General features: G+C 46.4%; 1 long non-coding RNA gene across 5 annotated transcripts; it reads left to right on the top strand.

The window, feature by feature from the left end:
- Window positions 1–2,497: 2,497 nt before the first annotated feature.
- LOC131404034 (uncharacterized) lies at window positions 2,498–11,374 on the top strand. Of its 5 annotated transcripts, none has more exons than XR_009219709.1 (3): window positions 2,498–4,036; window positions 9,746–9,891; window positions 10,655–11,374. It is a non-coding gene; the product is annotated as an uncharacterized LOC131404034 (long non-coding RNA). The 5 variants fall into 5 exon arrangements; XR_009219708.1 differs by lacking the exon at window positions 9,746–9,891 and having other exon boundaries at window positions 2,499–2,959; window positions 3,751–4,036; XR_009219706.1 differs by lacking the exon at window positions 9,746–9,891 and having other exon boundaries at window positions 2,507–2,959; window positions 3,908–4,036.
- The last annotated feature ends 4,903 nt before the right edge of the window (window positions 11,375–16,277 follow it).

Raw genomic sequence — 16,277 nt, 5'->3', positions numbered from 1 at the left:
CATGAAGAAATAAACATAAAAAGGACACAGCGTGTGGGCGAGTGATTCTAATAAAAACAATGCATAACAATCATGTCGGGTTGTTTAGGGAGATGACAAACTCTCCCAGGGAAAAGTGGAGAGGAATCTGAATTAACAGATACATTTGAGTCAAATCACAAGAAAGGGGGTTTTGAGGAGGCAATCAATTCACATCAGTCTAGGAAGGGAATGATCTGGTAAGTGTTCTCCATCTTTACTTTCTAGGATGTCAATTTTACAAAGCAGAATTGCTGCCATAGGTTACTAAGCGTCTCCCCCTCCACACCACCCCCACCTCCGCACCTCTAACAGACCAGGTGAGTGCGGTCCCAGCTCCCCTGCAGTGAAAAGCGGGACTGAGCATCTCCTATAACTGCATCTCCCATTACTGCTCCGGGCCTCGGTTTCTCCGCCTGGACAGGGAGGAACCCTAGTCGACTCCTATGTCCATTTCTGCTCTGAATTATGAAATAGAGACAAGAAACCAGAAAGGAAACTCAAGAGAAACAAAAGTGAAAGAGCCCAGAGGAAATACGGTCGTCAACAAAAGTACAGAATCTCACATCTCACCGGAAAACGTGGCAGACTTCTCAAATACGCTGTTTTTTTTCAGCCACCGTGAACACCGGACTTGGGAAAGAATGAAATGTCCACCAACCCTCTGAGTGTAAGATGAGTGTAACGCGAATCCACCTTGCCTCACGCAACTGTCATCTTAAACGATGCTCCCTGATCCTAAACAACCGTTTATTAACATTTTCTTCCAAAATAAATCAGTCCTTGATGAAGGGTCGGTCCTCACATAACGAACCCCCATGGAACACCACACACGGCTGTGTCCCGCTTTGGGAAGAGAGAGGAAAGGGAGAGCAGAGAAAGAAGAAAGATTCGAACCAGTATTAGATTCCGCCTGGCGTTGCCACGCGGTTGTCATAAACAACAGCATCGAAGCAAACCAGCATCGAGGCAAACTATTTTAAAACTTAGGGAATACGGAGCCTTTAAACTTCACCATTTGCTCCCTTAGGATAATGGACTTCTCTGCCCTAACCCAGAACGGTCTGCCTGCCCGGAGCGAGAGCGCGAGCTCTGGGGCGGACCGGCCAGCGGAGGCAGCCAGAGAAGGCACCAGGCTGACAGCTTCGCGGAGCGCTGGCGGCGGGCGTGGGACCAGGACAGGCGACCGCCACGGCGAGCGGGTGCGATCCAGACCCGCCGGGGTCACCGGACTCCCCAGGTGGGAGGATGCTGCGGGTCCGCCGCGCAGCCGCCCTTCTCGGAGCAGAGGAGGGGAGGGCGCGCGCACACGCACACGCACACACACCCTTCCCCTGGAGTTGTGTCTCGTCTCCCTTTTGTTTTTCTCTCTTCCCGGTCATGAGACCCGGAAGTTTTTTTTTTTTTTTTAATCCTGTCTCTCTCCCTTTTCCAACCTCCCCCCCCCCATCTATCACATGGCAGAGATAGAATAAAAACAGAAAAATGGCGACGGTCACGTTGCGGCGAGCCTTGCTGCGTCATTAGATAATCCTCATGCAAATAGCGGGAAGAACAAAGGAAGGGGGGCCCCGGACCCCCGGGGGCGCAGGTGGGTGTGGGGGCGGCGGGCCGGGCGCGGGGGCGGCGCGCGCGGGGCTCCGGGAGCCGAGCGTCCCCGTCCGGGCGCGCGCCGTGCGGCGCCGGCCGCGGCGCTGCTGCCTGGGTGTCGCGGCGCGGGGAGCCGCGGGGGCCCCGAGAGCCGTTCCGGCGGCCGCCCCGGCGCGCGCACACGCACACGCACACGCGGCCGCGGGGCTGGCCGGCTCGGCGGGGGCGCGGGGGGCGGGGCGGGGGGCCGAGGGCGCGCCGCTGCCCGGCGCTGGGCGCCCGCCCGCCCGCAGCCGCCTCGGGGGCCCGCACGGCGCTCGCGGCTCCGGGTAGGCAGCGGGCCGGGGGCGGCGGCGGGCGGGGCGGCTCGCGCTCCCGCACGGACTTGGAGCGCGTTGCGGGCCGGGGACGGTGGTGTCTGGTGTGCTTTCTCTCGTGCGCGGGGAGAGGGCGGCCTCGCCCCGGGCCTTGCCGCGGCTTCCCGCGGGCCCTGGCCGGGGTGTCCGGAGCGGCGCGGGTCGGACGAGGCGCGGGCAGCCCCCCGGCGGCCCGCTCGGGCCCCCCGGAGGGGGAGCGGCGCGGAGGGGCGGGGCGGGCGTGGAAGTGTTGCGCACTCGCTTTTCCCCCACCCCCGCCTCCTGCCCGGGTGCTGGCGTGGGTCCCTCGCCGTCCGGCGGCCACTGTAAATAGAGCCTGGATGTTGTTTACATGAAGGATCCGGCGGGAGGAGTCTGCGAGGAGGAGGCGGAGGAGGAGGAGGAGGGAGGAGAGAGGAAGACCGGAGTCCCCGCGGCGGCGGCGGCGGCGGCCGGCGGCGAAGGGGAGCCCCGCGCGGCTCCCGGGGACCGGGCGCTACCCCGAGGCCGGGACGCGGGACGCTGGGGTAGGAGGACGAATGGGCGCGGGGCGGGGAGGAGGGTCTGTCAGGGTGGCATTTTCAGCTTGCAACCTGCCACGCAGATTCTCCCGGGCTAGAGGGGAGGGGGTGTGCGGGGAGGGCGGGGAAGCCTCGTCTCTCGGCGCGTTCATTCTCCCATCCCCGGTCTTTTCCCGCTTCTCTCCGCGCTCACCTGTTTATTTCCATCACCCAGAGCGTGCAGTTTTTTATGCAGGCATGAGAGGCTGTTTCTTTTATTAGAAACGTTATTGGGGAAGGGGGTGCGTTGCTGTAATTTATGCCAGTCCAGGTCGGTTTTCAAGAAGGGGGAGGGGACTTGGCGGAGACCGCCTGCTCTTGGCCGCAGCTGACCCCCGGGCTTCTCCGGCCCAGGATCACTCTGCTACCCGCACGCCAGCTGCCAGCTTCTTGGAGAAGGACCACACCTGTGCTTATTCCTGCTTTGGAAGAGAGGTGAGCTGAGAAACCAGGGAATCCTCTGTTCCCCAGAGCTCTTAGCTGACCCCCATCCCAGAATTGGCCAGAAAGTGCCCCTTTCACCTGCTGATTGCAGTGGACCCGCCCTTCCCTTCACCCTGGCAAGTTGTGATCTACAGATGTGTTGGGATTTCTCTTTCCCCTGGACATGCACCCCGCCAGCCAGCAACTAGCTGCTGGGTTTAGATGGAAAGAGCGCGGTGACCCCCTTCCGTCCAGTGCGCGTTCTTTTTCCCCCACGGGGTCTTCTGTTGGAATCGTCTGCTCTCCCCACAGCCCCCTTCGTTCTTCCCTTAAGAGCTTAGCCTAGAATCAGGCCTAAGGAGCCCGTCTCTGGCTCTCTTCCGTGGGCCCCACCCTGGCCCCTCTTGGTTCTCAAGAGCCAAACACGCCTCCCAGGCAGAAGGCACACCCAGCCCCAAATCTAACCATTGCAGAAGGGAGGAGGAAACAGTAGAAGAGAAGGGACCCAAGGGTCTCCTTTCTGTCCTGAATATCCCCAACAGCATTTCTCTCTTCAAGCCTGCTAGCGTTATAATCCCTTTATTCTTACCAGCTGTCCCTCCCATCCTCTTGGCCCCTAGTGCTGTGATAGATATTTGGGGAGGTGGGGCTGAGGGGTAGAGAAAGAGGTTGTCACCCTTCTTCCCTAGAGTGAGGCATTTTCCTTCTCTTCATCTTTTCATTTTCGAGATGCTTAACAAGTGAAATATGTAAATATGTTTGCATGCTCACTTGAACTTGTTTTCTTGCTGGCTGATGTATAGCTGGGACTCAAGAGGGGGAGAGGAGAAAGAGACAGAAGTGAACATTCCCCCTGGTTTTCCCGGTATGGGCATCCCCAGAGTTGCTGGAGAAGACCCTTCTGTAAAAGCCAGCAGTCTCCCTTCCATGACATCACCACCTAAGCCCTTCCAACTTTAGCTTCAGAACAGGAAGAAGGCTCAAAATAGAACCACCTTAGGAATCCAGCTCCTTCAGAAGATCAACTTTTCAATCAGCGGCTGGAGGAACACAGAACTTGGACGGGGGGGAGAGAAAGCTGTAGTGTTTGTAATTGGTTCCTTTGGGAAGGGTGGGGGGCTACTTTCCATGTATATTCAGAAAAGCTTTTCTCAAGATAACTTGGGTACCTAGACCAATGAATGATTAATAGGATGGTTGGAGATTCGTTTATTGAATTATTCATATGTTTCGGTATGTCAACAATAACAAGCACTTTTCAGAATGAATTAAAGAGGCTCTTGGAATGTGCTTTAGAGAGTGGGCTAGAGATGAGGAGGTTGGGGGGGTAGTTGGGAGGGAGCTCTTGAGGGAGGTGAGGAATCTGAGGATGCAGTGAGGGCTGCTGTGACTCTGGAAGTTGGGAGGCTCGTTATAAACAATGACTGTAACTTTTGCAGGGTGACTAATATCCTGGACAAAGAAGTAACCGTGTCAGGATTTTCCACCTTTACTGCAGAAGTTAACTCTATCTTTGAGTCTCAGTGTCTCCATTCTTTCCCTGAATCGAGATGAGCCTTTCTCTCTGAGCTAAAAGAGCTGTTCAGTCTCTGGGAAGGGCTGCTTGATAAATGATCACTGCTGAAGTATTGACCACTTAAAGATTAGTAGCAGGGCAGAAAGGACTTGGCATAACTTGAGCTCCTGCTGGGTGCTGTAGAACGACTTGCTGGTTGAAGGGGTAACATCTTTTCATCTGGTTCAGGTTTAAAAGGATGCAGGGGACAGAGACAGGGTTGTCTGTACCCGCATTAATACAGTGCCACTAGCCACATGTGGCTCTCCAGCTCCTGAAATCTGGCTGTGGTGATAAGGAGCTGAATTTCAAATTTTATTTAGTTCTTAAAGTTGATACTTGATTCAGTTATTGGAAAACTTAAATATGTTTGGAAACAAGTTGGGCATATGTATCTGCTTTTTAAATTCTGAATTTTATGAAATACAGATTAAATATTTCTGATGAAAATTTAGTGTTCAAATTGATAGGTATTGTATGTGTAAAATTCACTTTGGATTCCAAAGACTTAGTACGAAAAAAGAAAGTCGAATATCTCAGGAATAGTTGTTATGCTGATAACATGTTCAAATGATAATATTTTGGATATATTAAGTTAAATGAAACGTGTTGTTAACATTAATTTCACCTGTTTATTTTTTAATTTTTTAAAAATGTGGCCACTAGAATATTTAAAATGACGTGTAGCTGGCATTTTACTTCTTTTGGACGGTGCTGGCCTACAGCATCGTGCCTTTTGGTCCAGTGGTTAATTTTAAAAGAGATGACTGCGTGAAATCCAGTTGTTTCACGTTCATCAACCATCTCCTCTCCTCAGCTGTTTTCCATGTGGAGATTTGGGGACCCCAAGAGTTATTATCGCAGTGCGTGAGACTTTATGGTGACCGCTTTGCAGATTCTAGGCAGGAGGCGTGCCCCACTCAGGAAGGTCAAGAAAAACGTGCAGGGTGCCAGAAGGGCTAGTGGGGGCGTCATGGGAAAGCCTAGGTACCCACACATCAGGCTGCAGCTGCTTTTGTAAAAGGTTCCTGGGCAGACCAGGATGTATCAGAAAAGTGTGTGTTTAAGTCACAGTTGTGACACCTGGTGGTATGTTAGTGGTTCCACGCACCATTTTCTTCTCTTCCTCCTTCACTTACTTTCTAAGCGCCCCCCCAAGTCATAGCTCCACTGGGGGTGGTTGGGCCCACACCACTGCTGACCTCCTTCCTCCAAAAAAAGGTATACTGCTGACCTGAGTAGAGCTGGTCCTGTCTGTGGGGTTTGGCTTTGTCTGATGCGAGTCGGTAATGGCACTGGTAGGGCCTTAGGGGCCACTTAGTGCTCTCCTCATTTCACAGATGACGGGATGTCGAGTACCTGGCCTAAGACTGTACAGACAGAGGCAGGAGTTACACGTACACTTTCATTGGTAACCTTTGTAGAGAAACTGGGAGATGAAGAGGTCCATCAATTGATCCATCAAATATTTGTTGAGCCTGCACTCGGTGGGAAGGACTGGGACTAGTGTTGTGAAGGGGGCGTGAAGAAAACAGTCTCTGACTTTAGGAACAGGACTGTGGATTTGAGGAAATAAGAGATAAACAGTGTGAAATTGTTAGAGGATCAGATGCAGCACTTAATAATGGGCGCAGAACCACTGTGGTGTGTGTTCCAAGTGGAAGTGTGTTCGTTTGCAATCCCTGTTCAATGAGGAATAGGAGGTCTGGGAGTGGGGGACTCTGCAGAAAAGGGGAATGTGATTGTGTTTCTGGAACAGCCCCAGGCTCTAGAATGGGAGGTCAGTACAAGTCTTTGCTGTTACCCCCTTTAGCTGTCCATTTAAGGGAATTTGAGAATCGAAGGCCCAGCATGTTCAAATGGCAGTGCTGCAGTAATGAGGAGATCAGAGATGAACTGGAGATAGGGTTTTTGGAGATAGTTAGCTAGTGCTGGATCAGTTTGACTAGTTATTCTATTTTTTTTTAATTTTATTTATTTACTTTTCCCCCAAAGCCCCAGTAGATAGTTGCATGTCATAGTTGCACATCCTTCTAGTTGCTGTATGTGGGACTCAGCCTCAGCACGGCCGGAGAAGTGGTGCGTCGGTGTGCGCCCAGGATCCGAACCCAGGCCGCCAGCAGCGGAGCTCACACACTTAACCACTAAGCCACAGGGCCAGCCCCTGACTAGTTATTCTAAAAGGTATACTACAGAGGTGAAATCAGAGTAAAACTGACTTGTGAGAGGACTAGAAAATCCAAAATCTGGGGGGAAAATGGAATCGGAAGCAAAATCAGACAGTAAAACAACTGTGGAGTAGACAGTTGGGCCGAGGTATATGTGCTGAGTGCACGTGTAAGGGGAGAGGCCCACCTGATAGAATGGATGGGCTAGTCCCTTTATTTGTAAATTTTTTGTCTCCTGGAGCCTTTTTGGGCTGAAATCCGGGTCAGCAAGAGTGGGAGAGCTCGTCCCTCTTTCTCTGCCTACGTTAGCATGTGCATAGCTTCTGCGATAGGTTTTTTCTTCCAGATAGACCTGCTAAACGTATGCAGCATGAGACTATTTAGAGGCCAGTGCTCGAAGTGGGTAAAACAGTGACGCTTTTGTGATTACTCCCAGTTAACGCTTCCCTGCAGAATTGGAGTGGACTTTGCACAGGTCCTTGGCTTTTCTTTGCCTTTTTAGCCAATTTCTTTCTCCTTGGAAAAAAATCTGTAACCGTCTCCTTCCAGGTTTCCCTCTAAACTTTGGCGTAAGTTAGTTTTTAAACACTTAATATAGTAAAGGTTTGCAATAAAATGCAGATATACATTCTCTGTGCTTTTGACAGAGCAGTAGCTGACATTTGAGCGTCTTTTGTTGACAGTACATTTTTATAACATCACAGTTTGGTCAAATTTGCACATTTTATAATATCACTGAGTGGGATTATGGTTTTCAAGTCAGGAAAAAAATCACACTTTAGTTAAAGACTGGTGGATTTAAATTAACCTATTTAAAGTATTGTAGTTTAAAAGTATTTTCAAATATTTTGCATTGCCAGCAGCTTGCAACGGTATCTCCATAGATTTACTATATAATCAGACGCTTAAAGGTTCAAAATCATCTTTTTATTTTCTGTCCGTAGAGAAGAGGGCCATGACACATGTTTTGTGTGTGCACTTGTACTCCCCAAGATTTAAAAGCAAGTTCTTGAGTATACAGGTTTGCAGAAGTACTCAGTTTTCTAGGTAATAATATTTGGTGCATACATCACAAAGAAATTATTCTCAGTTGTATCATTTTTATCATGGAAGAACTGAGTTTTATGTCGTTTTGATCTCTGGAGGAAAGCATTTAACATCACTACTTTCTTTCTCCTTATCTTAGATGGCAGGATACATTCAGGCTGCAGCCTGAGCACCTGCAGTCCCTTGTTTTAAAATTAAAACAATTCGGAGGCCAGCCCAGTGGTATAGTGGTTAAGTTCGCACGCTCTGCTTTGGCGGCCCGGGGTTCAAGCCTTGCTGTGGTGGCGTCCCACATACAAAATAGAGGAAGATAGGCGCAGATGTTAGCTCAGGGACAGTCTTCCTCAGGCAGAAGGAGGAGGATTGGCAACAGATGGTAGCTCAGGGCCAATCTTCCTCACCAAAAAAAAAAAAAAATTAAAACAATTCAACTTTTATTAAAAGAAATCTATTGCAAAAGAAATGTTTCTGATAGATTTGGTTTTTTTTTTAAAGTGTGCATTTGTAAAGAATAATTTCCAAGGAGAAAGAAAACTTTTTTTATTTTTTCAGTGAGGAAGATTAGCCCTGAGCTAACATCTGTTGCCAATCCTCCTCTTTTTGCTGAGGAAGATTGGTCCTGGGCTAACATCCATGCTCATCTTCCTCTACTTTATATGTGGGACACCTGCCACAGCATGGCTTGACAATCAGTGCATAGGTCCGAGTCTGAGATCTGAACCTGCGAACCCCGGGCCACCGAAGCAGAGCATGTGAACTTTTAACCACTACGCCACTGGGCCAGCCCCAAAACTTACATTTTTGAAGTGTTTATTTATTAGTATTTATAAAATATGATTCTGAAAACATATTTTTCTAACTGAAACAGCTTTAGAATTAATCTGAGAGAATATTAATTTAAGTAACTATTCACAGAATAATGACAATTTGCTTTTTCTGACTTGGTTTGTTGGCTCCCACCCCCACCCCCATTTAGATAGGAAAAACATGAGATGAGAGAAAAATAAGGAAATATTCTTTAGTTATTGTACCAAAAATGTTTAGTTGTGTGGTTTTTGATCGTGGCGAATAGAGTGAATTTCAGCTTTGCAGTGCGTTACAGACATGGCGTAGTTGAGACATTCAGGTGCGCTAGTGCTCAGTCTGAGGGAGGAACAGTCTAATAACTGCTGAGTGTATCGGGGTAACTTCTCTGTTCCCATTTTTACCCACGCTGCAGGATCTCAGAGTGAGGATTCCTCTTTCCAAAGTTGACACAACTTGTGGCCAGGAAATGTTAGGTGGTAATCTCTTTATCCTTTCTGATGGATCAGCTATCTAAAATTTCATTCTCAAATAATCACAGTGTCTTTGTTCGTGTAACAGATGTTTATAATTTGGGTGAAAATGTGCAGTTATTTCCAGGAACCTTAAGTTGTGGGATCCAACTTTTTTTTTTTTTTAAATCTTCGTTGCCCTCTCGTGTTTCAATTCTGTATTACATCAGTTGGCTAAGACCTAGGCAATGACCTCCCTAACTTGTAGATATTTTCGCACTTAGGAAAATGTTGTTTTAATTTGTGTGTAGGTGGATTGTTTCATTGGATACAACTTTTCTGAGGATAAGGGCAGTTTCGTAGTGCATGAAGTTCATAGTTGAGCTAGACTCACTGAACTCTCCTGTTTTCTGACTTCTGATCTAAAGAATTGATTCATCTATCTGACTTATTTGAAGTACAGTGATAATATCTAATTTGCGTGTAATGAGTCTTCAAAATTGAGCAAATGCCTAATTGAAAACATAATTATTTTTCAAATATCTGTCAAGTTCCACTCATATTGAAATAACTTGAGACCTTATGACTGACAGAAAAAAAACAAGTGAATCATGGTCTTAATAAGTTGATATTCTGAAGCTTAAATTCCAATTTCAGAATCTTTTTGTACTTTTTATTAGAAGAGTCATCCCTGAAATGACTTCAGATTACATCTCAAAGGTACAGATAACTTCAAAGCAAGTGATCTGCATATGTTGATTTTTTTTTGAAGGCATTCGAAAGGTTGTCAGTGATTCTTGCCCACCATAACTGTTGAATCAACAAACTATAGTGAAAACCCCGTGCAGGTGTGCTACATACGTCATCATCATCAGTGTCATCAGTTTGAGTACATTCTTAGCACTCAGAGCAAGAACAGTAAGTCATTTTTTTGCTAATGTGCATTTCTTCTTAAAGTGTAAAACCCCCACTAGTTTCTGCTGCATGATCTGAGATACTGAGAAAACTAAAAATCTTAAGCAACAAATAGATGTTTTTAGAAATCTACGTTTGCGTAAACATGTAAATTGAGTATCCAGTTGATGGCGTTGCATGGCCAAGTTGGGGTAAAGGAAAAAAGCACTGGGCTCAGTCATTGATGTGGATTTGAGCCCAGGTCTGCCTGGGTAGAGTGTGATGTCAGATAAATCACCCAACCTCTCTTGGGTTTTTATTTTCTGTCTATAAAATGGGCTAATGATATCTAACCTATTTCTAGATTCCTTTTTTGCTGAATCAATGAATAATTTATTGGCAGTTCCATAGGATTCTTGTGGAGACCAAATAAGAAAGCACATAGAAGATTATTGAATGTTAGGCAGATGTGAAGTATCATTGCCATGTTTGATCAGGAGCACTTTGAGGACAGGGACGGTGTCTTATTTGTCTTTATTTCCTGATTCTGTGGAAGAGGTCTTGGCGCATAGTAGTCCCTCAGTAAATATTTATTGCATGAGTGATTGAGGTCAAGGAGATAGCGAATCCATGCATGGACGAGATGCACTGTGAAACACAGCTGGGAAGCTTACTGCATGTCGGGCGTATTATCAGAGTAAAAGCCTCAGCATCCTCATTAGTATGTATAAAGCGTGTGTTCAGTTTTCATCCTAATATAATTCTGCTGGGCCTTTTAATATTTCAGCCTCACCACTTGCTGGGCTGTGACCCTACTTTTTCTTCTGCTTCCTGACATCCCGAACCAGAAGGGGATCTGTTAGTCCTTCACTTCATGGGGAGCCTTCAGAGGGAGTCGTGCAGCTGCCCGGAAAGGATGCCTCCGGCCGACACAGTGACTGACAGGCTGCCCTGGCTCAGTTATCACAGTGCTGATGCTGTCAGTTCTAAAGGTACAGTACTGTGATAACTGAAGGATGGCAGCCATCTTGCCTTCCGTCACGGGAGCCCCATGGTGCTGGGAAAGAAGACAGAGATGAAAGACGCGTGTGAAATGGGGTTGGGCCCTCCTACCCTGTTCCCATATTGTGTCTCCCTAGAGCACAGGGAATGTCATACCACCTGTCTGCCTTATTTTGTAACATGGGTCAAGAGGAGTTGGCTAGTTGTTCGCACGGCAAAGTGAAGACTGTTGTACTGAGCAGGCATACATTAAGATCTTGGGAACTTCTAAGAGACTGACATCAGATGAGTAATAAGTGTGAATTAGTATTTCTCGAGTGGTATTCAGAGAAATGTGTGCCATTTTTATAAATGTAAAAGGTAACCTGATTAGAACAGCTTGACACTTGTCAATATTACATGTTCAAAATTAAATTCAACTTAAATGGGGAGGAATAAAGGCCTACATGTTGAACAGTACTGATATTATTTCGTGAATAAAATTACATTTTTGTGTTTTAAGGAATGCCTAGGGACATGTCATGTTTCTTTCAGGAACATAAAAAAATATTTAGAATCCAGTCTAATTCAAAAAATATTTGTTGAATACCCATGTTATGGCTGCTGCTGTTACCTTGACTTGAAAATAAAATGTAAATAATTTCATTTCTATCAAGGGGTTAAGGACCACTCTGCAGTGACATCTAGAACAGATCAGTTTCCAGAATATGAAGCTATACATGCCAGCCCAGCATCAGGTTGCGTGGAAGACGAGGCGATGAGCAGAGCTCGCGTCTTCAGCCTGCGTGCTACTCTGGAGAGTGCCGTTGGGGCTGGGGGTGAGGTTATTAGAGAACCCAGGATTCCACACACCCCTCCCCTCTCGAGACCCCTAAGGAGGCTGTACACGTGGAGCGGCGGCAGATGAGAGTCAAGGGACACGGCCTTATTAATGTTAGATCACGGTCCGCTGCAAGGCTGGTAGCTTCATGTAGTTTAGGCTCAATGCCTAAACAGAGACTCTTCCCTCTCTGCAAGCTCATGTTTGTATCTGGGAACCGTACCCCCCTGTGGATGGCTGACTAGTGTAGGAACCCAAAGGAGGAACCCAAAGAGAGAACGGAGCCTGCTGAGGTCAGGCCCTCCTTGGACCCGCCTAACACAGGCAGAGAAGAGCCAGGAAAGGAAAGACCCTATGTGTGACCTTTTACTATGCGGAGACCTTACCCGTTAATCAACACAGCCTACTCAGTGTCTCAGACTTGGGCCAGTTGTATTACTAAGTCCTGCGCTGGAAGAGAGTGAAGGAAAAAGGGGACTGGAGGCGAGTAGCGAGGCAAAGCCAGCCTCCCCATCCAGAGAGGTTCCGTGCCGCCCTTCACACACCAGCTCAGATGTTCGTGGTCACTGTTTCTGCTGCTTCACACAGTTCTCGTTAGTCTCTCTCCCCTCCCTTTCCCCACCCGAAGAGGGACCGTTCCTAGGAGTGGCTACTGGAGCCACACTGGCTTGGCCCTGGGTCATTGTTTTCCACGTGGCACTGACCACATGATAGCCCAGGACCTTCATGTGTCGTCCTACGTTCAGAATTTCTCTCAACCTCAGGCTAGACAATGTGTTTGATTAGTTAGAGGGGTGGATGGCTCTGCCCAGTTGTGTGTTATACCACCAGTCCTGAAATTCCTTGGAGTGTTCTGCTCCCTTGAAAGGAATTTCTGACGGAAACCCTGGAAGAACTTCTAAGAAGGGAAAGTTCTGGGATTGGTGAATTCTCAAGTAACTTGCAACACTCCTAAGTTTTAGCGTTATAGCAGGTGGAAAAAAGTACTTCAGGGAGTGATGTGTTATGCAATCGTTGGCCTCGCTGAGGATTTCACCACCTTCCCCGATCTTCCTGTTTTCCCGTTACTGGTTTCGTAAAAATTCAGGTTTTATACTTAGCCGACCTTGACCCCAGGATCCACACCCGAGCCTGTGGGGTGTTGCAGAGCCAAGTGTTGGGTGTAGTTTGGAATCACCCCTACATCTCTACAGATGGAGCCATACTGGGTCCTGCTCGCTGTCAGCAGGAAAGCCTGAGGCCCAGTCCATGGCAAGAGCTCCAGAAGACATGCTTGGGCTGGAGGTCCTGGCCTCTTGGAGGCAGTGCATCTGCGTAAGGTGTTACGGCAGGTTAAGTGAGAAGTGGTGCAAGAGGAATCTGATTTTCCACTGCTTTGATGAAGACACCCGCAATGTGTGTTTCATTAGGAAACATTCAGTGTTTCATCAATTCATCGCATTCTTCGATTTGGGTAGGTGAGAATGGGAAGAATGGAATTAAACATAGAAATGTCATCCAGCAAGTCCACCTCTGGTTATATACCCAAATGAAGGGACGCAGAACAGATATTTGTACACCCGTGTTCACAGCGGCATTACTCACAGTAGCCGAAAGGTGGGAGCAATGGGAGTGCCCATCAGTGGATGAGTGGGTAGATAAAATGTGTAGACATAAAACGGAATATTATTCAGCCTTAAGAAAGAAGAAAATTCTGACATCTGCTATGACATGGATGAACCTTGACCATATGCTAAGTGACATAAGCCAGACACTAAAGGACAAATGTTCTCTGTCCCCTTATATGAGGTTCTTGGAGATGTCAAATCCATAGAGCCAGAAAGTGGACTGGTGGGTTGCCTGTGGCTGGAGGGAGGGTAGAGTGGGAAGTTCCCGTTTAATGAGGACAGAGTTACTGGGGAAAATGAGAACGTTCTGGAGATGGATGGTAATGGTTGCACAACAATGCAAATGTACTTAATGCCACAGAACTGTACACTTAAAAATCACAGAACAGGGCCGGCCCCATGGCCTAGCGGTTAAGTGCGCGCGCTCCGCTGCTGGCGGCCCGGGTTCGCATCCCGGGTGCGCACCGACGCACCGCTTCTCCGGCCATGCTGAGGCCGCGTCCCACATACAGCAACTGGAAGGATGTGCAGCTATGACATACAACTACCTACTGGGGCTTTAAGGGGAAAAAAATAAATAAATAAAGTCTCTAAAAAAAAAAATCACAGAACTGAACACTTAAAAATGGTTAAACTGGTAAATTTTATGTATATTTTACCACCAAAAAAAAAAAAGTGTCCCTGAGTAATAGCACTGTTGGAGCCAACAACGTGATTTAGATTGCTCTCTTCCTTACACAGTCTTTAGTGTGAAGATAACTGCCATTTCAAGTAAGCAATTAAAATGTAATTCCCACGTCTTTATGCATTTAAAGTTCTCTAATCTATAGACTGTTAGATGTATTTCCAGGGTTTCTGTCATACCATAGCCTTAAAGTTTTATAGAATATAAAGAAAACTATAATAACAGTGAAAGTATTAGAAGCAAAATGAGAAAAAATCTCAATAAGAAGTCATGATGGGGCATCTCTTGCTGGCTTTGTGCCTTTTCTGGTGAAACTGGGCCACCCTCGACCTGTCTGTGCTCTGGTTGCTTCCTCTGCCCACTTCTTTGGAGTCGTGGTAAAGGTGAAATTATAAATATACTGTGCTCTGGTTGCTTCCTCTGCCCACTTCTTCGGAGTCGTGGTAAAGGTGAAATTATAAATATACACATATATAATATGTATTACATGAAGTATATATACACACACATGTATGTGTATATAAAAGACCACTTGGATGAGTAAAGCGCATTTGAATATGGCATATTCTCAAAATATAGAATTATGGCTAAAACAAAACAGCATTAGTATTTTAAAATAAATCAAAATTTTAAAAAATATCCTAATTGGACTTGCAACTCAAGTATCACCAGCTTTATTAAAAGGAGCATTCTATAGCTTGCTGTCGATCACGAAAGATTTTTCTATTTGTTGTATGTTTAAATTTGAAAATAAGGAAAGTACAAGCATAGAGACTAGAAATAGCAGTAACCTCCTCTAAGGGATCACGTGTTTTATTGGCCATGGGTGGAAAGCATTCGTTTGTGGACCCTGTATGTGTCGCCAAGCTCTCACTTGGGGTTGTGCTTTGGGGATCAGATTTTAGTTGTAGGATTGGCCACAGCCAGGTCCCATGCAGTGTTCTACCCTGATCGTACCACACAGTTGGAGCTGAGAGCAAGTTCTTGTCCCTGCCATGCCAATTTCAATTATTTTGCTATGCCTAGTACATTTTTAGCTTCTCTGAATAACCAGCCAATTATAAATGTGCCACAAATTTATACCATTATTAACTGATTTCTTCCAGATCAATTGCTTTTTTGAGATAAGCGCCTTGTGTTTCTGTGCTTCACATAGGGGATTTTTTTTTTCCGTAAAAATTGGTTCCTCAAAACTCTGCATTCCTATTTACAGTCTATCCTCATCTAACATAGTTCGTTCTAACCATTACCGGTTCAGTTAAGTTCACCTTGCACCACACGATTCTTCATTAAGAGTAAGGGGGGCACCAAAAACCTCTTTGCATTTTTCTTCTGTATCCGAAACAGGATGGTTATGAGGATTCCCAATGGAAGAGAATGCCAAGTATGGGAATGTGTGTGTGGAACATTCTCAGCTGGGGTTCCTTATATTCTAATTGTTTGAAAGGGTTTTTGGTTGTAATACATGCCTCCAATGTAACAAATGTTAAAACAATTCACATAATTGAAACGGAGTAAAGTAAGCTGGTTCTATCTTGCTTTATGCATTTGGAGTATTACTGAACTTGTATTTTCCATGCAATTAGGACGAGATGGATAGTGATGTTACAAAGTGGGAAGACAGAACAGTTCCAATTTAGTCAGTGGGAAACTAATTTTCATTTTCTGCTACTATCTTTGTAAATGAGAGTCCAGGCATATTAGACTCCCAATGCTTGTTTTTTTTCTTTTTGTTTTTCACTTTGAAAATGAATATCTTCAGACCAGGACTATCTTAGGGTCAGTTGAGGGTAGCTGCCTAGAGCACTTTGCTGAGAAGACTTCTGAGGCCACATGTGGGATCGGCAGAAAGGCGTGCTGTAACCACCCATCCACGTCTACCTGTGATCAGCTGTCAGCATCTGCCATGGGCATCGTGTTGGGAAGCAGTGGAACGTTTGCTGACCCCAGTCTAGAATATAATGTATAGTATACTTGTTAGTGTATGGGTTTAGATCCTCTGGGAAGGCAGAAATTCTCTAAGTTATATTGATAAGGACTAGATTTCTGGGAAGTTATGTCTTTAAGAATATAGACACCCTTTTTTTATGGAAAGGGCATTATGGGCTTTAAATTAAAAAGTCTACCAGCATAATGTATAGTGTTATGTCTAGACATAAATCTTTCTTCCTCATTTACTTTATTATTGCTGACTGATTTCTATTTAAAAAATCCTGGGGCCGGCCCCATGGCATAGTGGTAAAGTTCATGAGCTCCACTTCAGGGGCCTAGTTCTCGGGTTCGGATCCCAGGTGTG

The sequence above is a fragment of the Diceros bicornis genome, chromosome 4 (assembly GCF_020826845.1).
Source record: "Diceros bicornis minor isolate mBicDic1 chromosome 4, mDicBic1.mat.cur, whole genome shotgun sequence".
Taxonomy (NCBI): domain Eukaryota; kingdom Metazoa; phylum Chordata; class Mammalia; order Perissodactyla; family Rhinocerotidae; genus Diceros; species Diceros bicornis.
This window is presented reverse-complemented; position numbering and strand designations above follow the sequence as displayed.